Source organism: Schistocerca cancellata, unplaced genomic scaffold (genome assembly GCF_023864275.1).
Source record: "Schistocerca cancellata isolate TAMUIC-IGC-003103 unplaced genomic scaffold, iqSchCanc2.1 HiC_scaffold_589, whole genome shotgun sequence".
Lineage (NCBI taxonomy): Eukaryota > Metazoa > Arthropoda > Insecta > Orthoptera > Acrididae > Schistocerca > Schistocerca cancellata.
In genome coordinates, this window is record NW_026046601.1 from 31,417 (window position 1) to 50,000 (window position 18,584).

At 54.0% G+C, this 18,584-nt stretch overlaps 43 non-coding genes across 43 annotated transcripts; 35 read left to right on the top strand and 8 right to left on the bottom strand.

Moving 5' to 3' along the window:
- Positions 1-41: 41 nt before the first annotated feature.
- Positions 42-113, top strand: Trnae-uuc (transfer RNA glutamic acid (anticodon UUC)). Its single transcript has one exon. It is a non-coding gene; the product is annotated as a tRNA-Glu (tRNA).
- A 296-nt stretch (positions 114-409) lies between these two features.
- Trnak-uuu (transfer RNA lysine (anticodon UUU)) lies at positions 410-482 on the top strand. The gene has a single exon. It is a non-coding gene; the product is annotated as a tRNA-Lys (tRNA).
- Positions 483-622: 140 nt separating this feature from the next.
- Positions 623-704, top strand: Trnas-aga (transfer RNA serine (anticodon AGA)). The gene has a single exon. It is a non-coding gene; the product is annotated as a tRNA-Ser (tRNA).
- A 280-nt stretch (positions 705-984) lies between these two features.
- On the bottom strand, positions 985-1,056 carry Trnag-ucc (transfer RNA glycine (anticodon UCC)). Its single transcript has one exon. It is a non-coding gene; the product is annotated as a tRNA-Gly (tRNA).
- Positions 1,057-1,878: 822 nt separating this feature from the next.
- Positions 1,879-1,951, top strand: Trnam-cau (transfer RNA methionine (anticodon CAU)). The gene has a single exon. It is a non-coding gene; the product is annotated as a tRNA-Met (tRNA).
- Positions 1,952-2,273: 322 nt separating this feature from the next.
- Trnae-uuc (transfer RNA glutamic acid (anticodon UUC)) lies at positions 2,274-2,345 on the top strand. The gene has a single exon. It is a non-coding gene; the product is annotated as a tRNA-Glu (tRNA).
- A 296-nt stretch (positions 2,346-2,641) lies between these two features.
- Positions 2,642-2,714, top strand: Trnak-uuu (transfer RNA lysine (anticodon UUU)). Its single transcript has one exon. It is a non-coding gene; the product is annotated as a tRNA-Lys (tRNA).
- Positions 2,715-2,854: 140 nt separating this feature from the next.
- Trnas-aga (transfer RNA serine (anticodon AGA)) lies at positions 2,855-2,936 on the top strand. Its single transcript has one exon. It is a non-coding gene; the product is annotated as a tRNA-Ser (tRNA).
- A 280-nt stretch (positions 2,937-3,216) lies between these two features.
- On the bottom strand, positions 3,217-3,288 carry Trnag-ucc (transfer RNA glycine (anticodon UCC)). The gene has a single exon. It is a non-coding gene; the product is annotated as a tRNA-Gly (tRNA).
- An 822-nt stretch (positions 3,289-4,110) lies between these two features.
- Positions 4,111-4,183, top strand: Trnam-cau (transfer RNA methionine (anticodon CAU)). Its single transcript has one exon. It is a non-coding gene; the product is annotated as a tRNA-Met (tRNA).
- A 322-nt stretch (positions 4,184-4,505) lies between these two features.
- Positions 4,506-4,577, top strand: Trnae-uuc (transfer RNA glutamic acid (anticodon UUC)). The gene has a single exon. It is a non-coding gene; the product is annotated as a tRNA-Glu (tRNA).
- A 296-nt stretch (positions 4,578-4,873) lies between these two features.
- Trnak-uuu (transfer RNA lysine (anticodon UUU)) lies at positions 4,874-4,946 on the top strand. Its single transcript has one exon. It is a non-coding gene; the product is annotated as a tRNA-Lys (tRNA).
- A 140-nt stretch (positions 4,947-5,086) lies between these two features.
- Trnas-aga (transfer RNA serine (anticodon AGA)) lies at positions 5,087-5,168 on the top strand. Its single transcript has one exon. It is a non-coding gene; the product is annotated as a tRNA-Ser (tRNA).
- A 280-nt stretch (positions 5,169-5,448) lies between these two features.
- Trnag-ucc (transfer RNA glycine (anticodon UCC)) lies at positions 5,449-5,520 on the bottom strand. The gene has a single exon. It is a non-coding gene; the product is annotated as a tRNA-Gly (tRNA).
- Positions 5,521-6,342: 822 nt separating this feature from the next.
- Positions 6,343-6,415, top strand: Trnam-cau (transfer RNA methionine (anticodon CAU)). Its single transcript has one exon. It is a non-coding gene; the product is annotated as a tRNA-Met (tRNA).
- A 322-nt stretch (positions 6,416-6,737) lies between these two features.
- Positions 6,738-6,809, top strand: Trnae-uuc (transfer RNA glutamic acid (anticodon UUC)). Its single transcript has one exon. It is a non-coding gene; the product is annotated as a tRNA-Glu (tRNA).
- Positions 6,810-7,105: 296 nt separating this feature from the next.
- Trnak-uuu (transfer RNA lysine (anticodon UUU)) lies at positions 7,106-7,178 on the top strand. Its single transcript has one exon. It is a non-coding gene; the product is annotated as a tRNA-Lys (tRNA).
- Positions 7,179-7,318: 140 nt separating this feature from the next.
- On the top strand, positions 7,319-7,400 carry Trnas-aga (transfer RNA serine (anticodon AGA)). Its single transcript has one exon. It is a non-coding gene; the product is annotated as a tRNA-Ser (tRNA).
- Positions 7,401-7,680: 280 nt separating this feature from the next.
- Positions 7,681-7,752, bottom strand: Trnag-ucc (transfer RNA glycine (anticodon UCC)). Its single transcript has one exon. It is a non-coding gene; the product is annotated as a tRNA-Gly (tRNA).
- An 822-nt stretch (positions 7,753-8,574) lies between these two features.
- On the top strand, positions 8,575-8,647 carry Trnam-cau (transfer RNA methionine (anticodon CAU)). Its single transcript has one exon. It is a non-coding gene; the product is annotated as a tRNA-Met (tRNA).
- Positions 8,648-8,969: 322 nt separating this feature from the next.
- Trnae-uuc (transfer RNA glutamic acid (anticodon UUC)) lies at positions 8,970-9,041 on the top strand. The gene has a single exon. It is a non-coding gene; the product is annotated as a tRNA-Glu (tRNA).
- Positions 9,042-9,337: 296 nt separating this feature from the next.
- Positions 9,338-9,410, top strand: Trnak-uuu (transfer RNA lysine (anticodon UUU)). Its single transcript has one exon. It is a non-coding gene; the product is annotated as a tRNA-Lys (tRNA).
- A 140-nt stretch (positions 9,411-9,550) lies between these two features.
- Positions 9,551-9,632, top strand: Trnas-aga (transfer RNA serine (anticodon AGA)). The gene has a single exon. It is a non-coding gene; the product is annotated as a tRNA-Ser (tRNA).
- A 280-nt stretch (positions 9,633-9,912) lies between these two features.
- Trnag-ucc (transfer RNA glycine (anticodon UCC)) lies at positions 9,913-9,984 on the bottom strand. The gene has a single exon. It is a non-coding gene; the product is annotated as a tRNA-Gly (tRNA).
- An 822-nt stretch (positions 9,985-10,806) lies between these two features.
- On the top strand, positions 10,807-10,879 carry Trnam-cau (transfer RNA methionine (anticodon CAU)). The gene has a single exon. It is a non-coding gene; the product is annotated as a tRNA-Met (tRNA).
- A 322-nt stretch (positions 10,880-11,201) lies between these two features.
- Positions 11,202-11,273, top strand: Trnae-uuc (transfer RNA glutamic acid (anticodon UUC)). The gene has a single exon. It is a non-coding gene; the product is annotated as a tRNA-Glu (tRNA).
- Positions 11,274-11,569: 296 nt separating this feature from the next.
- Positions 11,570-11,642, top strand: Trnak-uuu (transfer RNA lysine (anticodon UUU)). The gene has a single exon. It is a non-coding gene; the product is annotated as a tRNA-Lys (tRNA).
- Positions 11,643-11,782: 140 nt separating this feature from the next.
- Trnas-aga (transfer RNA serine (anticodon AGA)) lies at positions 11,783-11,864 on the top strand. The gene has a single exon. It is a non-coding gene; the product is annotated as a tRNA-Ser (tRNA).
- A 280-nt stretch (positions 11,865-12,144) lies between these two features.
- Positions 12,145-12,216, bottom strand: Trnag-ucc (transfer RNA glycine (anticodon UCC)). The gene has a single exon. It is a non-coding gene; the product is annotated as a tRNA-Gly (tRNA).
- An 822-nt stretch (positions 12,217-13,038) lies between these two features.
- On the top strand, positions 13,039-13,111 carry Trnam-cau (transfer RNA methionine (anticodon CAU)). The gene has a single exon. It is a non-coding gene; the product is annotated as a tRNA-Met (tRNA).
- A 322-nt stretch (positions 13,112-13,433) lies between these two features.
- On the top strand, positions 13,434-13,505 carry Trnae-uuc (transfer RNA glutamic acid (anticodon UUC)). The gene has a single exon. It is a non-coding gene; the product is annotated as a tRNA-Glu (tRNA).
- Positions 13,506-13,801: 296 nt separating this feature from the next.
- Trnak-uuu (transfer RNA lysine (anticodon UUU)) lies at positions 13,802-13,874 on the top strand. The gene has a single exon. It is a non-coding gene; the product is annotated as a tRNA-Lys (tRNA).
- Positions 13,875-14,014: 140 nt separating this feature from the next.
- Trnas-aga (transfer RNA serine (anticodon AGA)) lies at positions 14,015-14,096 on the top strand. The gene has a single exon. It is a non-coding gene; the product is annotated as a tRNA-Ser (tRNA).
- A 280-nt stretch (positions 14,097-14,376) lies between these two features.
- Trnag-ucc (transfer RNA glycine (anticodon UCC)) lies at positions 14,377-14,448 on the bottom strand. The gene has a single exon. It is a non-coding gene; the product is annotated as a tRNA-Gly (tRNA).
- An 822-nt stretch (positions 14,449-15,270) lies between these two features.
- Positions 15,271-15,343, top strand: Trnam-cau (transfer RNA methionine (anticodon CAU)). The gene has a single exon. It is a non-coding gene; the product is annotated as a tRNA-Met (tRNA).
- Positions 15,344-15,665: 322 nt separating this feature from the next.
- Positions 15,666-15,737, top strand: Trnae-uuc (transfer RNA glutamic acid (anticodon UUC)). Its single transcript has one exon. It is a non-coding gene; the product is annotated as a tRNA-Glu (tRNA).
- Positions 15,738-16,033: 296 nt separating this feature from the next.
- On the top strand, positions 16,034-16,106 carry Trnak-uuu (transfer RNA lysine (anticodon UUU)). The gene has a single exon. It is a non-coding gene; the product is annotated as a tRNA-Lys (tRNA).
- Positions 16,107-16,246: 140 nt separating this feature from the next.
- Trnas-aga (transfer RNA serine (anticodon AGA)) lies at positions 16,247-16,328 on the top strand. Its single transcript has one exon. It is a non-coding gene; the product is annotated as a tRNA-Ser (tRNA).
- Positions 16,329-16,608: 280 nt separating this feature from the next.
- Trnag-ucc (transfer RNA glycine (anticodon UCC)) lies at positions 16,609-16,680 on the bottom strand. The gene has a single exon. It is a non-coding gene; the product is annotated as a tRNA-Gly (tRNA).
- An 822-nt stretch (positions 16,681-17,502) lies between these two features.
- On the top strand, positions 17,503-17,580 carry Trnam-cau (transfer RNA methionine (anticodon CAU)). Its single transcript has one exon. It is a non-coding gene; the product is annotated as a tRNA-Met (tRNA).
- A 326-nt stretch (positions 17,581-17,906) lies between these two features.
- Trnae-uuc (transfer RNA glutamic acid (anticodon UUC)) lies at positions 17,907-17,977 on the top strand. The gene has a single exon. It is a non-coding gene; the product is annotated as a tRNA-Glu (tRNA).
- A 300-nt stretch (positions 17,978-18,277) lies between these two features.
- On the top strand, positions 18,278-18,350 carry Trnak-uuu (transfer RNA lysine (anticodon UUU)). The gene has a single exon. It is a non-coding gene; the product is annotated as a tRNA-Lys (tRNA).
- A 141-nt stretch (positions 18,351-18,491) lies between these two features.
- Positions 18,492-18,574, top strand: Trnas-aga (transfer RNA serine (anticodon AGA)). The gene has a single exon. It is a non-coding gene; the product is annotated as a tRNA-Ser (tRNA).
- The last annotated feature ends 10 nt before the right edge of the window (positions 18,575-18,584 follow it).

The following is an 18,584-nucleotide window of genomic DNA, read 5'->3' on the forward strand; positions in this document are numbered from 1 at the left end:
TGCGGGAGGAGAGGGAGTAAATCTCACGTTTACCGAGCAAATCCGGTGTGGTCTAGTGGCTAGGATACCTGGCTTTCACCCAGGAGGCCCGGGTTCGATTCCCGGTACCGGAAGAGAAGTTTTTGCGCTCACGTCCCTCCATGTTTTGGCCTTCCAACCTTCGTTTGTCGCCCTCCTTCCGGAGCTTCAACCGAACGTAATCGGGGAAAACAGGCACAAGATGCAATTACTGTCAGCACCGGGATAAAGGCAGAAGAGGCACTAGTCCGCTGTTGGGCTGCTACCAGCGTCAGTGGGAAGTCGGTGAAGTGGCCAGTTGCGCCAGAAGCCAGCAATTACCGTAGTACGCCTACACACGCGTTCCAATTATTCACATTGCTTGCAGCCGCTCCACCCACAACGGGCATGAGCCCGGATAGCTCAGTCGGTAGAGCATTAGGCTTTTAACCTAAGGGTCCAGGGTTCGAGTCCCTGTCCGGGCGAAGATTTTTAACGCTTCCGTAATGGCTCGTCTCGTAGCGCTGGTAGCCCTGCCGTAATCAGTGCACAGAGTTCGTTTCCTGTCAACATTCTGCGCAGACCGGTTAGATTTTTCACGATTCGAGGGAAGCTTCAGATACGAGCAGTCGTGGCCGAGTGGTTAAGGCGTCTGACTAGAAATCAGATTCCCTCTGGGAGCGTAGGTTCGAGTCCTACCGACTGCGTCCGTTTTTCTTTTCTTTTTTTCTTTAGGAAGGAGGAGCAGAAAATTTCGCGGTTTGCCTGTCGTTTTGGTACCTCGCCACACCTCACCTCTCACAGTCGTTTATAGCGCCTGTCCTTTTGATAAGGGCGAATTCCAAGCGTCAGCTTTCGCGTCAGACGAGCAAAGTCGGGACAAGTCGGGACATACTACAGGATGGCCTGCGTGGAGCAACGACGGAAAGAAAACGTTAATTTAACAGCACGTGGCTCACATACTCATACGCAAAAAGTTTCGCCCGTTGCGGTGGCCGGGAATCGAACCCGGATCAACTGCTTGGAAGGCAACTATGCTCACCATTACACCACCACCGCACAGCCGCTGCTCGCAACGCCGCGCTGTGTCGGCTTCCCGCCCGCCGCCAGCGGCCCACGGTGATAGTAGCTGTAGGCGCTTTACGAGGTAGGAGGGTGCATCCACACGCATTCGGGTAGCGCCTCCACGCACGCTGCGTCTTTGGGCAAGACTCGTCGCCGCGGCCGCAACGTTACTCACACGATAGTGATGAGCGGTCGCTATAAGGCAGTGTAGTGGGGGACTCCGCGTGTGTAGCACTTTTTTCGGTCGTATCCGACGTCGCTGGGTGGCAATCCCACTTTCCCTGCAGACAGCTGCTCGGGAATATGCTCGGCAAGCACGGACGGCATCGGACGTCCGCCCCCAACAAGTGCAACTAACAAAATGAGAACAACAACTAAAAAAGTGGTAGGTTGTTCGCCTACCACGCGGGCGGCCCGGCTTCGATTCCCGGCCGATGCATCGTTTTGCTGTTCTCGCTATAATGCCGCCGCGCCGATTGCCCGCTTGAGCTGCGTCAGCCTCAGGAATGTGTAGCAGGATTCGCTGTGAGAAGAACCAAACACGCAGCACGCAAGAGGCCGTACTTGGACGGTCGCGTGCTATTTCTGAACTCTAGCGTCGGCCTGGCCCTACAGGCCGCTGTGTCCAGGTGCCGCAAGGGCGATGTACTGTTACCTCAGGCAGTGCTGCTTTCCGTTGAAAAAGCTGCGGCAGCAGTTTAATCTAGCCAGTCGGGAAAGCACGTGTAGCAACACAGCAGATTCTTGAGAAAGCGCAAACTGTCTATCTCTAATATGTGGGACTTACCAAGTTTCCTGGGACGCTTGTTGCAACGTGCCTCGGTAGCGCAGTAGGTAGCGCGTAAGTCTCATAATCTTAAGGTCGTGAGTTCGATCCTCACCCGGGGCATTTAATTTGCTGTACATCATGGCTGAATTAACGGCGCTGCTGTTGCTAGGGAACGAACTTAATTGTCGTTTGTTATCCCCAAGGAGTCCACGCCTCAGCGTAAAAATGTTTACTTCCAATTATGGCAAGGTACAACTTTGATCTTTCTCCTCCCCTGTTATGAGTAAAATATGATGCAAACAGCAATGAATAGTCAGTTTCGAGCTGTGCGCCATGCCAGTCTGCACGCACAAATACGCTCGCAAACAGAGAGCACCACTGAGTCCGGATTCAGCACGAAATGCGGGAGGAGAGGGAGTAAATCTCACGTTTACCGAGCAAATCCGGTGTGGTCTAGTGGCTAGGATACCTGGCTTTCACCCAGGAGGCCCGGGTTCGATTCCCGGTACCGGAAGAGAAGTTTTTGCGCACACGTCCCTCCATGTTTTGGCCTTCCAACCTTCGTTTGTCGCCCTCCTTCCGGAGCTTCAACCGAACGTAATCGGGGAAAACAGGCACAAGATGCAATTACTGTCAGCACCGGGATAAAGGCAGAAGAGGCACTAGTCCGCTGTTGGGCTGCTACCAGCGTCAGTGGGAAGTCGGTGAAGTGGCCAGTTGCGCCAGAAGCCAGCAATTACCGTAGTACGCCTACACACGCGTTCCAATTATTCACATTGCTTGCAGCCGCTCCACCCACAACGGGCATGAGCCCGGATAGCTCAGTCGGTAGAGCATTAGGCTTTTAACCTAAGGGTCCAGGGTTCGAGTCCCTGTCCGGGCGAAGATTTTTAACGCTTCCGTAATGGCTCGTCTCGTAGCGCTGGTAGCCCTGCCGTAATCAGTGCACAGAGTTCGTTTCCTGTCAACATTCTGCGCAGACCGGTTAGATTTTTCACGATTCGAGGGAAGCTTCAGATACGAGCAGTCGTGGCCGAGTGGTTAAGGCGTCTGACTAGAAATCAGATTCCCTCTGGGAGCGTAGGTTCGAGTCCTACCGACTGCGTCCGTTTTTCTTTTCTTTTTTTCTTTAGGAAGGAGGAGCAGAAAATTTCGCGGTTTGCCTGTCGTTTTGGTACCTCGCCACACCTCACCTCTCACAGTCGTTTATAGCGCCTGTCCTTTTGATAAGGGCGAATTCCAAGCGTCAGCTTTCGCGTCAGCCGAGCAAAGTCGGGACAAGTCGGGACATACTACAGGATGGCCTGCGTGGAGCAACGACGGAAAGAAAACGTTAATTTAACAGCACGTGGCTCACATACTCATACGCAAAAAGTTTCGCCCGTTGCGGTGGCCGGGAATCGAACCCGGATCAACTGCTTGGAAGGCAACTATGCTCACCATTACACCACCACCGCACAGCCGCTGCTCGCAACGCCGCGCTGTGTCGGCTTCCCGCCCGCCGCCAGCGGCCCACGGTGATAGTAGCTGTAGGCGCTTTACGAGGTAGGAGGGTGCATCCACACGCATTCGGGTAGCGCCTCCACGCACGCTGCGTCTTTGGGCAAGACTCGTCGCCGCGGCCGCAACGTTACTCACACGATAGTGATGAGCGGTCGCTATAAGGCAGTGTAGTGGGGGACTCCGCGTGTGTAGCACTTTTTTCGGTCGTATCCGACGTCGCTGGGTGGCAATCCCACTTTCCCTGCAGACAGCTGCTCGGGAATATGCTCGGCAAGCACGGACGGCATCGGACGTCCGCCCCCAACAAGTGCAACTAACAAAATGAGAACAACAACTAAAAAAGTGGTAGGTTGTTCGCCTACCACGCGGGCGGCCCGGCTTCGATTCCCGGCCGATGCATCGTTTTGCTGTTCTCGCTATAATGCCGCCGCGCCGATTGCCCGCTTGAGCTGCGTCAGCCTCAGGAATGTGTAGCAGGATTCGCTGTGAGAAGAACCAAACACGCAGCACGCAAGAGGCCGTACTTGGACGGTCGCGTGCTATTTCTGAACTCTAGCGTCGGCCTGGCCCTACAGGCCGCTGTGTCCAGGTGCCGCAAGGGCGATGTACTGTTACCTCAGGCAGTGCTGCTTTCCGTTGAAAAAGCTGCGGCAGCAGTTTAATCTAGCCAGTCGGGAAAGCACGTGTAGCAACACAGCAGATTCTTGAGAAAGCGCAAACTGTCTATCTCTAATATGTGGGACTTACCAAGTTTCCTGGGACGCTTGTTGCAACGTGCCTCGGTAGCGCAGTAGGTAGCGCGTAAGTCTCATAATCTTAAGGTCGTGAGTTCGATCCTCACCCGGGGCATTTAATTTGCTGTACATCATGGCTGAATTAACGGCGCTGCTGTTGCTAGGGAACGAACTTAATTGTCGTTTGTTATCCCCAAGGAGTCCACGCCTCAGCGTAAAAATGTTTACTTCCAATTATGGCAAGGTACAACTTTGATCTTTCTCCTCCCCTGTTATGAGTAAAATATGATGCAAACAGCAATGAATAGTCAGTTTCGAGCTGTGCGCCATGCCAGTCTGCACGCACAAATACGCTCGCAAACAGAGAGCACCACTGAGTCCGGATTCAGCACGAAATGCGGGAGGAGAGGGAGTAAATCTCACGTTTACCGAGCAAATCCGGTGTGGTCTAGTGGCTAGGATACCTGGCTTTCACCCAGGAGGCCCGGGTTCGATTCCCGGTACCGGAAGAGAAGTTTTTGCGCACACGTCCCTCCATGTTTTGGCCTTCCAACCTTCGTTTGTCGCCCTCCTTCCGGAGCTTCAACCGAACGTAATCGGGGAAAACAGGCACAAGATGCAATTACTGTCAGCACCGGGATAAAGGCAGAAGAGGCACTAGTCCGCTGTTGGGCTGCTACCAGCGTCAGTGGGAAGTCGGTGAAGTGGCCAGTTGCGCCAGAAGCCAGCAATTACCGTAGTACGCCTACACACGCGTTCCAATTATTCACATTGCTTGCAGCCGCTCCACCCACAACGGGCATGAGCCCGGATAGCTCAGTCGGTAGAGCATTAGGCTTTTAACCTAAGGGTCCAGGGTTCGAGTCCCTGTCCGGACGAAGATTTTTAACGCTTCCGTAATGGCTCGTCTCGTAGCGCTGGTAGCCCTGCCGTAATCAGTGCACAGAGTTCGTTTCCTGTCAACATTCTGCGCAGACCGGTTAGATTTTTCACGATTCGAGGGAAGCTTCAGATACGAGCAGTCGTGGCCGAGTGGTTAAGGCGTCTGACTAGAAATCAGATTCCCTCTGGGAGCGTAGGTTCGAGTCCTACCGACTGCGTCCGTTTTTCTTTTCTTTTTTTCTTTAGGAAGGAGGAGCAGAAAATTTCGCGGTTTGCCTGTCGTTTTGGTACCTCGCCACACCTCACCTCTCACAGTCGTTTATAGCGCCTGTCCTTTTGATAAGGGCGAATTCCAAGCGTCAGCTTTCGCGTCAGCCGAGCAAAGTCGGGACAAGTCGGGACATACTACAGGATGGCCTGCGTGGAGCAACGACGGAAAGAAAACGTTAATTTAACAGCACGTGGCTCACATACTCATACGCAAAAAGTTTCGCCCGTTGCGGTGGCCGGGAATCGAACCCGGATCAACTGCTTGGAAGGCAACTATGCTCACCATTACACCACCACCGCACAGCCGCTGCTCGCAACGCCGCGCTGTGTCGGCTTCCCGCCCGCCGCCAGCGGCCCACGGTGATAGTAGCTGTAGGCGCTTTACGAGGTAGGAGGGTGCATCCACACGCATTCGGGTAGCGCCTCCACGCACGCTGCGTCTTTGGGCAAGACTCGTCGCCGCGGCCGCAACGTTACTCACACGATAGTGATGAGCGGTCGCTATAAGGCAGTGTAGTGGGGGACTCCGCGTGTGTAGCACTTTTTTCGGTCGTATCCGACGTCGCTGGGTGGCAATCCCACTTTCCCTGCAGACAGCTGCTCGGGAATATGCTCGGCAAGCACGGACGGCATCGGACGTCCGCCCCCAACAAGTGCAACTAACAAAATGAGAACAACAACTAAAAAAGTGGTAGGTTGTTCGCCTACCACGCGGGCGGCCCGGCTTCGATTCCCGGCCGATGCATCGTTTTGCTGTTCTCGCTATAATGCCGCCGCGCCGATTGCCCGCTTGAGCTGCGTCAGCCTCAGGAATGTGTAGCAGGATTCGCTGTGAGAAGAACCAAACACGCAGCACGCAAGAGGCCGTACTTGGACGGTCGCGTGCTATTTCTGAACTCTAGCGTCGGCCTGGCCCTACAGGCCGCTGTGTCCAGGTGCCGCAAGGGCGATGTACTGTTACCTCAGGCAGTGCTGCTTTCCGTTGAAAAAGCTGCGGCAGCAGTTTAATCTAGCCAGTCGGGAAAGCACGTGTAGCAACACAGCAGATTCTTGAGAAAGCGCAAACTGTCTATCTCTAATATGTGGGACTTACCAAGTTTCCTGGGACGCTTGTTGCAACGTGCCTCGGTAGCGCAGTAGGTAGCGCGTAAGTCTCATAATCTTAAGGTCGTGAGTTCGATCCTCACCCGGGGCATTTAATTTGCTGTACATCATGGCTGAATTAACGGCGCTGCTGTTGCTAGGGAACGAACTTAATTGTCGTTTGTTATCCCCAAGGAGTCCACGCCTCAGCGTAAAAATGTTTACTTCCAATTATGGCAAGGTACAACTTTGATCTTTCTCCTCCCCTGTTATGAGTAAAATATGATGCAAACAGCAATGAATAGTCAGTTTCGAGCTGTGCGCCATGCCAGTCTGCACGCACAAATACGCTCGCAAACAGAGAGCACCACTGAGTCCGGATTCAGCACGAAATGCGGGAGGAGAGGGAGTAAATCTCACGTTTACCGAGCAAATCCGGTGTGGTCTAGTGGCTAGGATACCTGGCTTTCACCCAGGAGGCCCGGGTTCGATTCCCGGTACCGGAAGAGAAGTTTTTGCGCACACGTCCCTCCATGTTTTGGCCTTCCAACCTTCGTTTGTCGCCCTCCTTCCGGAGCTTCAACCGAACGTAATCGGGGAAAACAGGCACAAGATGCAATTACTGTCAGCACCGGGATAAAGGCAGAAGAGGCACTAGTCCGCTGTTGGGCTGCTACCAGCGTCAGTGGGAAGTCGGTGAAGTGGCCAGTTGCGCCAGAAGCCAGCAATTACCGTAGTACGCCTACACACGCGTTCCAATTATTCACATTGCTTGCAGCCGCTCCACCCACAACGGGCATGAGCCCGGATAGCTCAGTCGGTAGAGCATTAGGCTTTTAATCTAAGGGTCCAGGGTTCGAGTCCCTGTCCGGGCGAAGATTTTTAACGCTTCCGTAATGGCTCGTCTCGTAGCGCTGGTAGCCCTGCCGTAATCAGTGCACAGAGTTCGTTTCCTGTCAACATTCTGCGCAGACCGGTTAGATTTTTCACGATTCGAGGGAAGCTTCAGATACGAGCAGTCGTGGCCGAGTGGTTAAGGCGTCTGACTAGAAATCAGATTCCCTCTGGGAGCGTAGGTTCGAGTCCTACCGACTGCGTCCGTTTTTCTTTTCTTTTTTTCTTTAGGAAGGAGGAGCAGAAAATTTCGCGGTTTGCCTGTCGTTTTGGTACCTCGCCACACCTCACCTCTCACAGTCGTTTATAGCGCCTGTCCTTTTGATAAGGGCGAATTCCAAGCGTCAGCTTTCGCGTCAGCCGAGCAAAGCCGGGACAAGTCGGGACATACTACAGGATGGCCTGCGTGGAGCAACGACGGAAAGAAAACGTTAATTTAACAGCACGTGGCTCACATACTCATACGCAAAAAGTTTCGCCCGTTGCGGTGGCCGGGAATCGAACCCGGATCAACTGCTTGGAAGGCAACTATGCTCACCATTACACCACCACCGCACAGCCGCTGCTCGCAACGCCGCGCTGTGTCGGCTTCCCGCCCGCCGCCAGCGGCCCACGGTGATAGTAGCTGTAGGCGCTTTACGAGGTAGGAGGGTGCATCCACACGCATTCGGGTAGCGCCTCCACGCACGCTGCGTCTTTGGGCAAGACTCGTCGCCGCGGCCGCAACGTTACTCACACGATAGTGATGAGCGGTCGCTATAAGGCAGTGTAGTGGGGGACTCCGCGTGTGTAGCACTTTTTTCGGTCGTATCCGACGTCGCTGGGTGGCAATCCCACTTTCCCTGCAGACAGCTGCTCGGGAATATGCTCGGCAAGCACGGACGGCATCGGACGTCCGCCCCCAACAAGTGCAACTAACAAAATGAGAACAACAACTAAAAAAGTGGTAGGTTGTTCGCCTACCACGCGGGCGGCCCGGCTTCGATTCCCGGCCGATGCATCGTTTTGCTGTTCTCGCTATAATGCCGCCGCGCCGATTGCCCGCTTGAGCTGCGTCAGCCTCAGGAATGTGTAGCAGGATTCGCTGTGAGAAGAACCAAACACGCAGCACGCAAGAGGCCGTACTTGGACGGTCGCGTGCTATTTCTGAACTCTAGCGTCGGCCTGGCCCTACAGGCCGCTGTGTCCAGGTGCCGCAAGGGCGATGTACTGTTACCTCAGGCAGTGCTGCTTTCCGTTGAAAAAGCTGCGGCAGCAGTTTAATCTAGCCAGTCGGGAAAGCACGTGTAGCAACACAGCAGATTCTTGAGAAAGCGCAAACTGTCTATCTCTAATATGTGGGACTTACCAAGTTTCCTGGGACGCTTGTTGCAACGTGCCTCGGTAGCGCAGTAGGTAGCGCGTAAGTCTCATAATCTTAAGGTCGTGAGTTCGATCCTCACCCGGGGCATTTAATTTGCTGTACATCATGGCTGAATTAACGGGGCTGCTGTTGCTAGGGAACGAACTTAATTGTCGTTTGTTATCCCCAAGGAGTCCACGCCTCAGCGTAAAAATGTTTACTTCCAATTATGGCAAGGTACAACTTTGATCTTTCTCCTCCCCTGTTATGAGTAAAATATGATGCAAACAGCAATGAATAGTCAGTTTCGAGCTGTGCGCCATGCCAGTCTGCACGCACAAATACGCTCGCAAACAGAGAGCACCACTGAGTCCGGATTCAGCACGAAATGCGGGAGGAGAGGGAGTAAATCTCACGTTTACCGAGCAAATCCGGTGTGGTCTAGTGGCTAGGATACCTGGCTTTCACCCAGGAGGCCCGGGTTCGATTCCCGGTACCGGAAGAGAAGTTTTTGCGCTCACGTCCCTCCATGTTTTGGCCTTCCAACCTTCGTTTGTCGCCCTCCTTCCGGAGCTTCAACCGAACGTAATCGGGGAAAACAGGCACAAGATGCAATTACTGTCAGCACCGGGATAAAGGCAGAAGAGGCACTAGTCCGCTGTTGGGCTGCTACCAGCGTCAGTGGGAAGTCGGTGAAGTGGCCAGTTGCGCCAGAAGCCAGCAATTACCGTAGTACGCCTACACACGCGTTCCAATTATTCACATTGCTTGCAGCCGCTCCACCCACAACGGGCATGAGCCCGGATAGCTCAGTCGGTAGAGCATTAGGCTTTTAACCTAAGGGTCCAGGGTTCGAGTCCCTGTCCGGGCGAAGATTTTTAACGCTTCCGTAATGGCTCGTCTCGTAGCGCTGGTAGCCCTGCCGTAATCAGTGCACAGAGTTCGTTTCCTGTCAACATTCTGCGCAGACCGGTTAGATTTTTCACGATTCGAGGGAAGCTTCAGATACGAGCAGTCGTGGCCGAGTGGTTAAGGCGTCTGACTAGAAATCAGATTCCCTCTGGGAGCGTAGGTTCGAGTCCTACCGACTGCGTCCGTTTTTCTTTTCTTTTTTTCTTTAGGAAGGAGGAGCAGAAAATTTCGCGGTTTGCCTGTCGTTTTGGTACCTCGCCACACCTCACCTCTCACAGTCGTTTATAGCGCCTGTCCTTTTGATAAGGGCGAATTCCAAGCGTCAGCTTTCGCGTCAGCCGAGCAAAGCCGGGACAAGTCGGGACATACTACAGGATGGCCTGCGTGGAGCAACGACGGAAAGAAAACGTTAATTTAACAGCACGTGGCTCACATACTCATACGCAAAAAGTTTCGCCCGTTGCGGTGGCCGGGAATCGAACCCGGATCAACTGCTTGGAAGGCAACTATGCTCACCATTACACCACCACCGCACAGCCGCTGCTCGCAACGCCGCGCTGTGTCGGCTTCCCGCCCGCCGCCAGCGGCCCACGGTGATAGTAGCTGTAGGCGCTTTACGAGGTAGGAGGGTGCATCCACACGCATTCGGGTAGCGCCTCCACGCACGCTGCGTCTTTGGGCAAGACTCGTCGCCGCGGCCGCAACGTTACTCACACGATAGTGATGAGCGGTCGCTATAAGGCAGTGTAGTGGGGGACTCCGCGTGTGTAGCACTTTTTTCGGTCGTATCCGACGTCGCTGGGTGGCAATCCCACTTTCCCTGCAGACAGCTGCTCGGGAATATGCTCGGCAAGCACGGACGGCATCGGACGTCCGCCCCCAACAAGTGCAACTAACAAAATGAGAACAACAACTAAAAAAGTGGTAGGTTGTTCGCCTACCACGCGGGCGGCCCGGCTTCGATTCCCGGCCGATGCATCGTTTTGCTGTTCTCGCTATAATGCCGCCGCGCCGATTGCCCGCTTGAGCTGCGTCAGCCTCAGGAATGTGTAGCAGGATTCGCTGTGAGAAGAACCAAACACGCAGCACGCAAGAGGCCGTACTTGGACGGTCGCGTGCTATTTCTGAACTCTAGCGTCGGCCTGGCCCTACAGGCCGCTGTGTCCAGGTGCCGCAAGGGCGATGTACTGTTACCTCAGGCAGTGCTGCTTTCCGTTGAAAAAGCTGCGGCAGCAGTTTAATCTAGCCAGTCGGGAAAGCACGTGTAGCAACACAGCAGATTCTTGAGAAAGCGCAAACTGTCTATCTCTAATATGTGGGACTTACCAAGTTTCCTGGGACGCTTGTTGCAACGTGCCTCGGTAGCGCAGTAGGTAGCGCGTAAGTCTCATAATCTTAAGGTCGTGAGTTCGATCCTCACCCGGGGCATTTAATTTGCTGTACATCATGGCTGAATTAACGGGGCTGCTGTTGCTAGGGAACGAACTTAATTGTCGTTTGTTATCCCCAAGGAGTCCACGCCTCAGCGTAAAAATGTTTACTTCCAATTATGGCAAGGTACAACTTTGATCTTTCTCCTCCCCTGTTATGAGTAAAATATGATGCAAACAGCAATGAATAGTCAGTTTCGAGCTGTGCGCCATGCCAGTCTGCACGCACAAATACGCTCGCAAACAGAGAGCACCACTGAGTCCGGATTCAGCACGAAATGCGGGAGGAGAGGGAGTAAATCTCACGTTTACCGAGCAAATCCGGTGTGGTCTAGTGGCTAGGATACCTGGCTTTCACCCAGGAGGCCCGGGTTCGATTCCCGGTACCGGAAGAGAAGTTTTTGCGCTCACGTCCCTCCATGTTTTGGCCTTCCAACCTTCGTTTGTCGCCCTCCTTCCGGAGCTTCAACCGAACGTAATCGGGGAAAACAGGCACAAGATGCAATTACTGTCAGCACCGGGATAAAGGCAGAAGAGGCACTAGTCCGCTGTTGGGCTGCTACCAGCGTCAGTGGGAAGTCGGTGAAGTGGCCAGTTGCGCCAGAAGCCAGCAATTACCGTAGTACGCCTACACACGCGTTCCAATTATTCACATTGCTTGCAGCCGCTCCACCCACAACGGGCATGAGCCCGGATAGCTCAGTCGGTAGAGCATTAGGCTTTTAACCTAAGGGTCCAGGGTTCGAGTCCCTGTCCGGGCGAAGATTTTTAACGCTTCCGTAATGGCTCGTCTCGTAGCGCTGGTAGCCCTGCCGTAATCAGTGCACAGAGTTCGTTTCCTGTCAACATTCTGCGCAGACCGGTTAGATTTTTCACGATTCGAGGGAAGCTTCAGATACGAGCAGTCGTGGCCGAGTGGTTAAGGCGTCTGACTAGAAATCAGATTCCCTCTGGGAGCGTAGGTTCGAGTCCTACCGACTGCGTCCGTTTTTCTTTTCTTTTTTTCTTTAGGAAGGAGGAGCAGAAAATTTCGCGGTTTGCCTGTCGTTTTGGTACCTCGCCACACCTCACCTCTCACAGTCGTTTATAGCGCCTGTCCTTTTGATAAGGGCGAATTCCAAGCGTCAGCTTTCGCGTCAGCCGAGCAAAGCCGGGACAAGTCGGGACATACTACAGGATGGCCTGCGTGGAGCAACGACGGAAAGAAAACGTTAATTTAACAGCACGTGGCTCACATACTCATACGCAAAAAGTTTCGCCCGTTGCGGTGGCCGGGAATCGAACCCGGATCAACTGCTTGGAAGGCAACTATGCTCACCATTACACCACCACCGCACAGCCGCTGCTCGCAACGCCGCGCTGTGTCGGCTTCCCGCCCGCCGCCAGCGGCCCACGGTGATAGTAGCTGTAGGCGCTTTACGAGGTAGGAGGGTGCATCCACACGCATTCGGGTAGCGCCTCCACGCACGCTGCGTCTTTGGGCAAGACTCGTCGCCGCGGCCGCAACGTTACTCACACGATAGTGATGAGCGGTCGCTATAAGGCAGTGTAGTGGGGGACTCCGCGTGTGTAGCACTTTTTTCGGTCGTATCCGACGTCGCTGGGTGGCAATCCCACTTTCCCTGCAGACAGCTGCTCGGGAATATGCTCGGCAAGCACGGACGGCATCGGACGTCCGCCCCCAACAAGTGCAACTAACAAAATGAGAACAACAACTAAAAAAGTGGTAGGTTGTTCGCCTACCACGCGGGCGGCCCGGCTTCGATTCCCGGCCGATGCATCGTTTTGCTGTTCTCGCTATAATGCCGCCGCGCCGATTGCCCGCTTGAGCTGCGTCAGCCTCAGGAATGTGTAGCAGGATTCGCTGTGAGAAGAACCAAACACGCAGCACGCAAGAGGCCGTACTTGGACGGTCGCGTGCTATTTCTGAACTCTAGCGTCGGCCTGGCCCTACAGGCCGCTGTGTCCAGGTGCCGCAAGGGCGATGTACTGTTACCTCAGGCAGTGCTGCTTTCCGTTGAAAAAGCTGCGGCAGCAGTTTAATCTAGCCAGTCGGGAAAGCACGTGTAGCAACACAGCAGATTCTTGAGAAAGCGCAAACTGTCTATCTCTAATATGTGGGACTTACCAAGTTTCCTGGGACGCTTGTTGCAACGTGCCTCGGTAGCGCAGTAGGTAGCGCGTAAGTCTCATAATCTTAAGGTCGTGAGTTCGATCCTCACCCGGGGCATTTAATTTGCTGTACATCATGGCTGAATTAACGGGGCTGCTGTTGCTAGGGAACGAACTTAATTGTCGTTTGTTATCCCCAAGGAGTCCACGCCTCAGCGTAAAAATGTTTACTTCCAATTATGGCAAGGTACAACTTTGATCTTTCTCCTCCCCTGTTATGAGTAAAATATGATGCAAACAGCAATGAATAGTCAGTTTCGAGCTGTGCGCCATGCCAGTCTGCACGCACAAATACGCTCGCAAACAGAGAGCACCACTGAGTCCGGATTCAGCACGAAATGCGGGAGGAGAGGGAGTAAATCTCACGTTTACCGAGCAAATCCGGTGTGGTCTAGTGGCTAGGATACCTGGCTTTCACCCAGGAGGCCCGGGTTCGATTCCCGGTACCGGAAGAGAAGTTTTTGCGCTCACGTCCCTCCATGTTTTGGCCTTCCAACCTTCGTTTGTCGCCCTCCTTCCGGAGCTTCAACCGAACGTAATCGGGGAAAACAGGCACAAGATGCAATTACTGTCAGCACCGGGATAAAGGCAGAAGAGGCACTAGTCCGCTGTTGGGCTGCTACCAGCGTCAGTGGGAAGTCGGTGAAGTGGCCAGTTGCGCCAGAAGCCAGCAATTACCGTAGTACGCCTACACACGCGTTCCAATTATTCACATTGCTTGCAGCCGCTCCACCCACAACGGGCATGAGCCCGGATAGCTCAGTCGGTAGAGCATTAGGCTTTTAACCTAAGGGTCCAGGGTTCGAGTCCCTGTCCGGGCGAAGATTTTTAACGCTTCCGTAATGGCTCGTCTCGTAGCGCTGGTAGCCCTGCCGTAATCAGTGCACAGAGTTCGTTTCCTGTCAACATTCTGCGCAGACCGGTTAGATTTTTCACGATTCGAGGGAAGCTTCAGATACGAGCAGTCGTGGCCGAGTGGTTAAGGCGTCTGACTAGAAATCAGATTCCCTCTGGGAGCGTAGGTTCGAGTCCTACCGACTGCGTCCGTTTTTCTTTTCTTTTTTTCTTTAGGAAGGAGGAGCAGAAAATTTCGCGGTTTGCCTGTCGTTTTGGTACCTCGCCACACCTCACCTCTCACAGTCGTTTATAGCGCCTGTCCTTTTGATAAGGGCGAATTCCAAGCGTCAGCTTTCGCGTCAGCCGAGCAAAGCCGGGACAAGTCGGGACATACTACAGGATGGCCTGCGTGGAGCAACGACGGAAAGAAAACGTTAATTTAACAGCACGTGGCTCACATACTCATACGCAAAAAGTTTCGCCCGTTGCGGTGGCCGGGAATCGAACCCGGATCAACTGCTTGGAAGGCAACTATGCTCACCATTACACCACCACCGCACAGCCGCTGCTCGCAACGCCGCGCTGTGTCGGCTTCCCGCCCGCCGCCAGCGGCCCACGGTGATAGTAGCTGTAGGCGCTTTACGAGGTAGGAGGGTGCATCCACACGCATTCGGGTAGCGCCTCCACGCACGCTGCGTCTTTGGGCAAGACTCGTCGCCGCGGCCGCAACGTTACTCACACGATAGTGATGAGCGGTCGCTATAAGGCAGTGTAGTGGGGGACTCCGCGTGTGTAGCACTTTTTTCGGTCGTATCCGACGTCGCTGGGTGGCAATCCCACTTTCCCTGCAGACAGCTGCTCGGGAATATGCTCGGCAAGCACGGACGGCATCGGACGTCCGCCCCCAACAAGTGCAACTAACAAAATGAGAACAACAACTAAAAAAGTGGTAGGTTGTTCGCCTACCACGCGGGCGGCCCGGCTTCGATTCCCGGCCGATGCATCGTTTTGCTGTTCTCGCTATAATGCCGCCGCGCCGATTGCCCGCTTGAGCTGCGTCAGCCTCAGGAATGTGTAGCAGGATTCGCTGTGAGAAGAACCAAACACGCAGCACGCAAGAGGCCGTACTTGGACGGTCGCGTGCTATTTCTGAACTCTAGCGTCGGCCTGGCCCTACAGGCCGCTGTGTCCAGGTGCCGCAAGGGCGATGTACTGTTACCTCAGGCAGTGCTGCTTTCCGTTGAAAAAGCTGCGGCAGCAGTTTAATCTAGCCAGTCGGGAAAGCACGTGTAGCAACACAGCAGATTCTTGAGAAAGCGCAAACTGTCTATCTCTAATATGTGGGACTTACCAAGTTTCCTGGGACGCTTGTTGCAACGTGCCTCGGTAGCGCAGTAGGTAGCGCGTAAGTCTCATAATCTTAAGGTCGTGAGTTCGATCCTCACCCGGGGCATTTAATTTGCTGTACATCATGGCTGAATTAACGGGGCTGCTGTTGCTAGGGAACGAACTTAATTGTCGTTTGTTATCCCCAAGGAGTCCACGCCTCAGCGTAAAAATGTTTACTTCCAATTATGGCAAGGTACAACTTTGATCTTTCTCCTCCCCTGTTATGAGTAAAATATGATGCAAACAGCAATGAATAGTCAGTTTCGAGCTGTGCGCCATGCCAGTCTGCACGCACAAATACGCTCGCAAACAGAGAGCACCACTGAGTCCGGATTCAGCACGAAATGCGGGAGGAGAGGGAGTAAATCTCACGTTTACCGAGCAAATCCGGTGTGGTCTAGTGGCTAGGATACCTGGCTTTCACCCAGGAGGCCCGGGTTCGATTCCCGGTACCGGAAGAGAAGTTTTTGCGCTCACGTCCCTCCATGTTTTGGCCTTCCAACCTTCGTTTGTCGCCCTCCTTCCGGAGCTTCAACCGAACGTAATCGGGGAAAACAGGCACAAGATGCAATTACTGTCAGCACCGGGATAAAGGCAGAAGAGGCACTAGTCCGCTGTTGGGCTGCTACCAGCGTCAGTGGGAAGTCGGTGAAGTGGCCAGTTGCGCCAGAAGCCAGCAATTACCGTAGTACGCCTACACACGCGTTCCAATTATTCACATTGCTTGCAGCCGCTCCACCCACAACGGGCATGAGCCCGGATAGCTCAGTCGGTAGAGCATTAGGCTTTTAACCTAAGGGTCCAGGGTTCGAGTCCCTGTCCGGGCGAAGATTTTTAACGCTTCCGTAATGGCTCGTCTCGTAGCGCTGGTAGCCCTGCCGTAATCAGTGCACAGAGTTCGTTTCCTGTCAACATTCTGCGCAGACCGGTTAGATTTTTCACGATTCGAGGGAAGCTTCAGATACGAGCAGTCGTGGCCGAGTGGTTAAGGCGTCTGACTAGAAATCAGATTCCCTCTGGGAGCGTAGGTTCGAGTCCTACCGACTGCGTCCGTTTTTCTTTTCTTTTTTTCTTTAGGAAGGAGGAGCAGAAAATTTCGCGGTTTGCCTGTCGTTTTGGTACCTCGCCACACCTCACCTCTCACAGTCGTTTATAGCGCCTGTCCTTTTGATAAGGGCGAATTCCAAGCGTCAGCTTTCGCGTCAGCCGAGCAAAGTCGGGACAAGTCGGGACATACTACAGGATGGCCTGCGTGGAGCAACGACGGAAAGAAAACGTTAATTTAACAGCACGTGGCTCACATACTCATACGCAAAAAGTTTCGCCCGTTGCGGTGGCCGGGAATCGAACCCGGATCAACTGCTTGGAAGGCAACTATGCTCACCATTACACCACCACCGCACAGCCGCTGCTCGCAACGCCGCGCTGTGTCGGCTTCCCGCCCGCCGCCAGCGGCCCACGGTGATAGTAGCTGTAGGCGCTTTACGAGGTAGGAGGGTGCATCCACACGCATTCGGGTAGCGCCTCCACGCACGCTGCGTCTTTGGGCAAGACTCGTCGCCGCGGCCGCAACGTTACTCACACGATAGTGATGAGCGGTCGCTATAAGGCAGTGTAGTGGGGGACTCCGCGTGTGTAGCACTTTTTTCGGTCGTATCCGACGTCGCTGGGTGGCAATCCCACTTTCCCTGCAGACAGCTGCTCGGGAATATGCTCGGCAAGCACGGACGGCATCGGACGTCCGCCCCCAACAAGTGCAACTAACAAAATGAGAACAACAACTAAAAAAGTGGTAGGTTGTTCGCCTACCACGCGGGCGGCCCGGCTTCGATTCCCGGCCGATGCATCGTTTTGCTGTTCTCGCTATAATGCCGCCGCGCCGATTGCCCGCTTGAGCTGCGTCAGCCTCAGGAATGTGTAGCAGGATTCGCTGTGAGAAGAACCAAACACGCAGCACGCAAGAGGCCGTACTTGGACGGTCGCGTGCTATTTCTGAACTCTAGCGTCGGCCTGGCCCTACAGGCCGCTGTGTCCAGGTGCCGCAAGGGCGATGTACTGTTACCTCAGGCAGTGCTGCTTTCCGTTGAAAAAGCTGCGGCAGCAGTTTAATCTAGCCAGTCGGGAAAGCACGTGTAGCAACACAGCAGATTCTTGAGAAAGCGCAAACTGTCTATCTCTAATATGTGGGACTTACCAAGTTTCCTGGGACGCTTGTTGCAACGTGCCTCGGTAGCGCAGTAGGTAGCGCGTAAGTCTCATAATCTTAAGGTCGTGAGTTCGATCCTCACCCGGGCGGGGGCATTTAATTTGCTGTACATCAATGGCTGAATTAACGGGGCTGCTGTTGCTAGGGAACGAACTTAATTGTCGTTTGTTATCCCCAAGGAGTCCACGGCCTCAGCGTAAAAAATGTTTACTTCCAATTATGGCAAGGTACAACTTTGATCTTTCTCCTCCCCTGTTATGAGTAAAATATGATGCAAACAGCAATGAATAGTCAGTTTCGAGCTGTGCGCCATGCCAGTCTGCACGCACAAATACGCTCGCAAACAGAGAGCACCACTGAGTCCGGATTCAGCACGAAATGCGGGAGGAGAGGGAGTAAATCTCACGTTTTACCGAGCAAATCCGGTGTGGTCTAGTGGCTAGGATACCTGGCTTTCACCCAGGAGGCCCGGTTCGATTCCCGGTACCGGAAGAGAAGTTTTTGCGCTCACGTCCCTCCATGTTTTGGCCTTCCAACCTTCGTTTGGTCGCCCTCCTTCCGGAGCTTCAACCGAACGTAATCGGGGAAAAACAGGACACAAGATGCAATTACTGTCAGCACCGGGGATAAAGGCAGAAGAGGCACTAGTCCGCTGTTGGGCTGCTACCAGCGTCAGTGGGAAGTCGGTGAAGTGGCCAGTTGCGCCAGAAGCCAGCAATTACCGTAGTACGCCTACACACGCGTTCCAATTATTCACATTGCTTGCAGCCGCTCCACCCACAACGGGCATGAGCCCGGATAGCTCAGTCGGTAGAGCATTAGGCTTTTAACCTAAGGGTCCAGGGTTCGAGTCCCTGTCCGGGCGAAGATTTTTTAACGCTTCCGTAATGGCTCGTCTCGTAGCGCTGGTAGCCCTGCCGTAATCAGTGCACAGAGTTCGTTTCCTGTCAACATTCTGCGCAGACCGGTTAGATTTTTCACGATTCGAGGGAAGCTTCAGATACGAGCAGTCGTGGCCGAGTGGTTAAGGCGTCTGAACTAGAAATCAGATTCCCTCTGGGAGCGTAGGTTCGAGTCCTACCGACTGCGTCCGTTTTTC